Source organism: Trachemys scripta, chromosome 2 (genome assembly GCF_013100865.1).
Source record: "Trachemys scripta elegans isolate TJP31775 chromosome 2, CAS_Tse_1.0, whole genome shotgun sequence".
NCBI lineage: Eukaryota > Metazoa > Chordata > Testudines > Emydidae > Trachemys > Trachemys scripta.
Window position 1 is genome coordinate 181,141,764 of NC_048299.1, and position 7,415 is coordinate 181,149,178.

Below are 7,415 nucleotides of genomic sequence, written 5' to 3' on the forward strand. Positions count from 1 at the left end.
GTATGTTTAGATCCCATTGCAGGACTGGGGCAATTTATGTCTTTTAACAGCTATTTATAGAACAAAGGTCTATGCAAAGCAGTGGTGGGCAACCTATGGCCCGCGGGCTCCTTGCGACCCGTCAGGGTAATCTGCTGGCGGGCCGCCAGACATTTTGTTTACATTTGCATGGCCGCCCACAGCTCCCAGTGGCCACGGTTCACTGTTCCTGGCCAGTGGGAGCTGAGGGAAACAGCAGCCAGCATGTCCCTGCGGTCCCAAAGCTGCAGACTTAACTGAAAGCAACTTACAGAAGTGTTCCTGTCTTTAACACACAGATGCCCAACTCCCAATGGGGTCTAAACCCCAAATAAATCCGTTTTACCCTGTATATAGCATATATAGGGTAAACTCATAAATTGTTCGCCCTCTATAATACTGATAGAGAGATATGCACAGCTGTTTGCCCCCCCCCCCAGGTATTAATACATACTCTGGGTTAATCAATAAGTAAAAAGTGATTTTATTAACTACAGAAAGTAGGATTTAAGTGGTTCCAAGTAGTAACAAACAGAACAAAGTGAATTACCAAGTAAAATAAAACAAAACACACAAATCTAAGTATAATACAGTAATAAAACTGAATACAGATAAAATCTCACCCTCAGAGATGTTTCAATACGTTTCTTTCACAGAGTGGATGCCTTCCTAGTCTGGGCACAATCCTTTCCCCTGGTACAGCCCTTGTTCCAGCTCAGGTAGTAGCTAGTGGATTTCTAATGATGGCTCCCCCTTTCCTCTGTTCCACCCACTTATATATCTTTTGCATAAGGCGGGAATCCTTTGTCCCTCTGGGCTCCCCCCCCCAATGGAAAAACACCAGGTGTAAAGATGGATTCCAGTTCAGGTGACATGATCACATGTCACTGTAAGACTTCATTACCCACTTGCCAGCACACACGTATACAGGAAGACTCAAAAGTAAAACAGAGCCATCTACAGACAATTGTCCTGGTTGATAGGCGCCATCAAGATTCCAAATCACCATTAATGGCCCACACTTTGCATAATTACAGAGTTATATTTTATATTTCTAGTTTCAGATACAAGAGTGATACATTTATACAAATAGGATGACCACACTCAGTAGATTGTAAGCTTTGTAATGATAGCTTACAAGAGACCTTTTGCAGGAAACATATTCCAGTTACATTATATTCATACTCATCAGCATACTTTCATAAAATCATATAGAGTGCAATGTCACATCTGCCTCATGCCAAAGATCTCATCATGCAGTGACGTTCCATCAACAGGTGGGATTTGTAATAAGGAATTCTGCCACTCCCTAGGATAAAAGCACTCCTCTTCCTTTTCCTCCAGTTCACCAATAAATGACGCAATCTCTGATGGGGGTGACCTGCGGTTGAATGGAATTCTTTCTGAGATTGGCTCTGCTTATTGAACGGTGTCTCTTTGACTAAGAAACAGATTCCTCATTCTCTTTCGTAGATATTAAAGTTCTGCTAGAAAATAAATCTGGTATAAGGTCTTACGGGGTCAACTACTTTCATCTGGCTGTGCTCAGACCTGCAGGTTGCTGAACTTTTCCTTGATGAGATAAGGATGAGCCTCCATCACTTAGTAATTTTGTTTCCCAAGTATTAGATGAGCACTGTTTTTTCCAGGAGACAATTCTTCTGCTCTCACTGGAGTCGTATTGGCCCTGGGTAGGTTGGTCACTTCAGTATATTACGTTGGAAGCTAGTCTTCTCACTTTCTCTATTTTTTTCAGCTGGGTAGAATACTTAAGATGAGCACTGTGATACCTATGAAGATGTTCTATTGTCTGATGCTCAGAAAACAAGATCTACAAGTAGTGTGGCTTCTTCAAACATCAGAAAACAATAAATACCTAGTGACATAGTTTGTAACTAATTTTTCCAGTTAGAAATCCAAGTTTGTGTAACTGGAATAAACCAGACCATCTTCTTATGATGGAGGTGGGCCTTAACACTCTGGCTGAAGCTGGACTTGGACAGCAGGGGGTTTTGTATCCAAGCAAGGCTGTTAGCACATAGCTGTGCCATTAGAAAGTACTTCAAAACACATCTTTCTTCTTAATGTGTTGAAGATGGTGTCATATTCACAAGCCACTGGGGCCACTGATTGTCTGACAAGGATGCTGACAGAAAGCTAAACACATATAGATGTTAAGGCAGCTAATAATCTATGTCCAGTAGCATCCACTTAACAGCAGCTAATAGCTAGTTGTCTTTTATCCAGTCTGACCTGAAACTCTATTCCATAGAAATAGGCTTGTAGTTTGTGTGCTACTGCTGATTTTAATGCCAGAAAATCCACTTTGTGAGCATGTATGGAGTGGTAATATTCTGCAAAAACTAATAGTATGGACACAACTGTTACATTCTGCCCAGGGGTGTGCACAAGGGGGAGCAAGCAGGGGCACAGTCCCCCAAATAATTGGTAGGGACACAGAACTCCTCTGGCCCCAGGGGAAGGGCGAACTCCTTAAGCCCAAGGGGCGCGGCAGGGGCACAGAATGTGCCCCTCCAAAAGCCATCACATTTTTATTCCTGCGCGCGTCCCTGAGGCTAGGTCTACACTGGGGAAGGGGGCGGATCGATTTAAGATATGCAAAAATTCAGCTACGCGAATAGCGTAGTTGAATTCGATGTATCCGATCCGACTTACCCCGCTGTGAGGACAGCGGCAAATCGACCGCCGCGGCTCCCCCGTCGATGGCTCTTACTCCTACCTGGGCTGGTGGAGTACGCGCGTCGATTCGGGGATCGATTGTCGCATCCCGACGAGACGCGATAATTCGGTCCCCGAGAGATCGATTTCTACCCGTCGATCCAGACGGGTAGTGAAGACAAGCCCTGAGTCTACCACACTCTGAAAAACAAACAAACAAACCAAAAGTGGCACCATGATGTAATTATTCAAAGACATTGACTTGAGCCCTTCCAGGCATTTTGTGTATTTCAGTGTCCTAACTTCCAAAGTTCACCACAAACCTTTATGGTTGTTGATACATAGACAATTGTACCTAAAACTCAGGTGTAGAAAACTCATATTTAATTTCTTATGATGATTTAATTTATGGTTACCTATGGCAAAAGCAGGAGTCAGTAAAAATGCAATATAACTGAGAACACAATAGGGAACTTAAGGCAGGAGTCTGGAAAAGAAAACCAAAACAGTGGTGCAGTGACTTTTACATTTACTTGAATAAATATCCATCTTATTTAAATCAATCACAACCACCTCTTTAGAGGCTCAATTTAGCACCTAACTTCCACTCAGACCAAGCCCCTTTTAGTTCTGATTCAGTCACATTCTTCCACACCCTTGGGTCCTAGTTTCAATGAAACCATTATAAAAAATAAAGCTGATTGAATGTTTTTTGATTGGAAAAAAGTTACAAATTTTTCACAAAAAAAATCCTTTCCCCCCCAGCTTTGGTTAAAAAGAAAAAATCTAATTATGTTGAAGGACATATCCTGGGGGCACTCTGTAGGCTATAGTTATTTACTTTTACATACACACACACACTCCCCTTCCCCCCCCCCCCCCCCGCTGGTTGAGGCAACAAACAAAGGACAACAGTCTTTATATAAGCCGTAGTAATTGTTGGAAGCATGACTGTATTTCTCTCTACTCTCCAGAAAGGAAAATTAGAGGCATGGGACCCAAATCTGGGACAGTCTCTAAAAATAGTGAGAAAAGATGAAGGGAACTCTACCAGTGCATGAGTCTGATTTTTTTAGAGATAATGCACAACCTCAGCTTTCTCTGCTTGAGTTTCCTCATATGTATAGTGGGGATGATAAAACTTAAGGTTCAATAATGTTTGTACACAACGTCACTATATCTGATGCCCACAAAAAACGGAGTGAACAATAATAATTTAAAATAAAAGTCTGAGTCATTCTCTCCTCTGGGCTTGCTAATGCTTCTGTCTTGCTTAGATCCTGATCTTCCAAACACAAAGTATGGGTTTACTGAGTAGGCTCAATGACTTAAATCAAGCTCCGTGTGGGTGAAGCATCTGCCTAGATTAGGACAGTCGATAAATCGCAGTTAACTCACGTGATTAACTCAATCATGATTAATTGCAGTTTTAATTGCACTGTAAAACAATAGAATACCAATTGAAATTTATTAAATATTTTGGATGTTTTTCTACATTTTCAAATATATTGATTTCAATCACAACACAGAATACAACATATACAGTTCTCACTTTATATTATTTTATTTGATTACAAATATTTGCACTGTAAAAATGATAAAAGAAATAGTATTTTTCAATTCACCTCATTCAAGTACTGTAGTGCAATCTCTTTATCTTGAAAGTACTACTTACAAATATAGATTTTTTTGGTTACATAACTGCACTCAAAACAATGTAAAACTTTAAGCCTACAAGCAGGGCTTTGGAGCAGAGCACGGAGCTGGACCACGGAGCAGCTCCAGAGCAGTGGAGCTGCAGGTTTTTGCCTGGAGCTGGAGCAGAGCCAGAGTACAGCTCCAAAGCCCTGCCTACAAGTTCACTCAGTCCTACTTCTTATTTACAGTGTCACCTGAAAGTGAGAACAGGTGTTCACATGGCACTGTTGTAGCCGGTGTCGCAAGATATTTATGTGCCAGATAGGCTAAACATTCATATGCACCTTCATGCTTCAGCCACCATTCCAGAGGACATGCTTCCATGCTGATGACACTCATTAAAAAAATGTGTTAATTAAATTTGTGACTGAACTTCTTGGGAGAGAATTGTATTTCTCCTGCTCTGTTTTACCCACATTCTGCCATATATTTCATGTTATAGCAGTCTCGGATGATGACCCAGCAAGTTGTTCATTTTAAGAACACTTTCAATGCAAATTTGACAAAACACAAAGAAGGTATCAATGAGAGATTTCTAAAGGTAGCTACAGCACTTGACCCAAGATTTAAAAATCTGAAGTGCCTTCCAAAATCTGAGAGGGATCGAGGTGTGGAGCATGCTTTCAGAAGTCTTAGAAGAGCAACACTCTGATGTGGAAACTACAGAATCCGAACCACCACCACCACCAAAAAAAGAAAAACGACTTTCTGTTGGTGGTATCTGATTCAGATGATGAAAATGAACATGCGTCAGTCCGCACTGCTTTGGATCGTTATCGAGCAGAACCCGTCATCAGCATGAATGCCTGTCCTCTGGAATGGTGATTGAAGCATGAAGGGACATATGAATCTCTAGCACATCTGGTACATAAATATCTTCCGACACCGGCTACAACAGTGCCATGAGAACACCTGTTCTCACTTTTGGGTGACATTGTAAACAAGAAGCGGGCAGCATTATCTCTTGCAAATGTAAACAAGCTTATTTGTCCGAGCAATTGGCTGAACAAAAAGTAGGACTGAGTGGACTTGTAGGCTCTAAAGTTTTACATTGTTTTATTTTTGAGTGCAGTTATTTTTTGTACATAATTCTACATTTGTAAGTTCAACTTTCATGCTAAAGACATTGCACTACAGTACTTGTATTAGGTTAATTGAAAAATACTATTTTGTTTTTACAGTGCAAATATTTGTAATTAAAATAAAGTGAGCACTGTACATTTTGTATTCTGTGCTGTAATTGAAATCAATATTTGAAAATGTAGAAAACATCCAGCGTATTTAAATAAATGATATTCTATTATTAAGTGTGATTAATCATGCGATTACTCACAACTAATTTTTTTGGTCGTGAGATTAATCATGATTTTTTTAATCGCTTGCCAGCCCTAGCCTAGATGGAATAAGTTGTCTTTTTGTTCTGTGTTTGTACAGTATCTACCACAGTGCGGTTCAGGTCTGTGACTAGGCACTACTGCAGTGCAGAAATAATGATAATTATTGGGGCCTTTGACTGTAAACTTTTGGGGGCAGGGACTGTCTGTATTTTGTGTCTTGAACAGACCAAGCACAATGCCAGTTTAAAGAATAATTTTGTTCTTCAAGGATAAAGCACTACCGCGTAAATAGCAAGTAATTATTTGTATTAATCTGGTTCCTTTAGATGCACTTTCTAAAGCGGCTCCTTGTTATGATGGCAGCAGATGTTGCTGGGTGTGTTACAAGGAGCCATTGCAAATCTCACTCAACAGTTTGTACTCTCCTACCCCATTCATTCTGTATGGGCCCCGCACAGCCCTGTACATAAAGAGACTGGCACAGGCAGTGTGCGCCCTGTTCCCGCAGAGCTGCGCTAAGTCGGTTCCCCCCGGCTGTGGCGGGCACCCCACGCATTTCATGGGCCACCACCTCGCTGTGGGACGGGATCCGGTGCCCTCTAGGACCCAGAGGAAACAGACGCTGAGTCAGAGGGTGGGCCTGTCCCTTCATTGACGGAGGCGCTGCTGGTCATTGTGACGTCACAGAGGCAGCCCTGAGGTCCTGCCCCTGCTGCTGGTTAGTGTCACCCCAGCCGCCCGGGAGGCAGGAGCTGCAGGTGCGGAGGGGGCAGGCTTGGCAGCAGTGGCAGGAGCTACGGGAGCAGCAGCACCCAGAGATGTGTGGCTCTGGAGGGACCACAGGGGCCCGGCTCTGGTGACCACCCCCAGACGCGTCACTAGTGCTCTAGAGGGGGACAGACCCAAGGTAAGACGAAACAGGGGGTGGGGACTCACAGGGGGCCGGTTCCAAAAGACTCCAGTCCGGGACGGGGTTTCAAGGAGCAGCCCCCTAGCCATACTGCCTGCCCTGCCTTCCTCTGGGGGTGGAGGAGCTCTCTGGAGTTAGGGCAGTCTTGCAGACCCAGCAGTCGCTGTCTCCAGAGCCGAAGTCTCTTCCCCGGGAAGGGAGGGGATCTGGGGGGGAAGGAGGCGTTTGTAAATGCACCATAGATTGAGTGGCTGTTGTTGATATACATACAAGTGTTGCTGTGTCCTCTCTTGAACGGAGTGTGTGTGTCGGGGAGGGGGGGAGCGGGGGGCTTTAGTTTCTGCTGTCAGCTAAACAAGGAAGGCTTAAAAATGTGAAGAGGGGGACTAGAGGAGAGGAGGACAGGTCTGAGGGGAGCAGAGTTTCAGCCATAGGTGTGTTAGGTTGAAAAGTACCTCCCACTATACAAAAGGAATTGGGGGTTTGTCACTCCTGCTCCTAAGGAGAAGTCTCATCATAGCCTCTTGGCAATATTTGTCATTGTTTTGGTTCCTAAGAGTAATTATTTTTCCCTTGAAAAAAGCAACAGAGGGTCCTGTGGCACCTTTAAGACTAACAGAAGTATTGGGAGCATAAGCTTTCGTGGGTAAGAACCTCACTTCTTCAGATGCAAGAGCTCTGAACTTGCCTCTGAAGAAGTGAGGTTCTTACCCACGAAAGCTTATGCTCCCAATACTTCTGTTAGTCTTAAATCCCACGGCTTGGAGCAAGCA

General features: G+C 43.3%; 1 protein-coding gene across 1 annotated transcript in view; it reads left to right on the forward strand.

Moving 5' to 3' along the window:
- Positions 1–6,422: 6,422 nt before the first annotated feature.
- Positions 6,423–7,415, forward strand: part of SLC66A2 (solute carrier family 66 member 2) — a gene marked incomplete in the record, with an annotated part of 114,261 nt that continues 113,268 nt past the window's right edge. The window contains 1 exon segment of the mRNA XM_034762479.1: positions 6,423–6,639.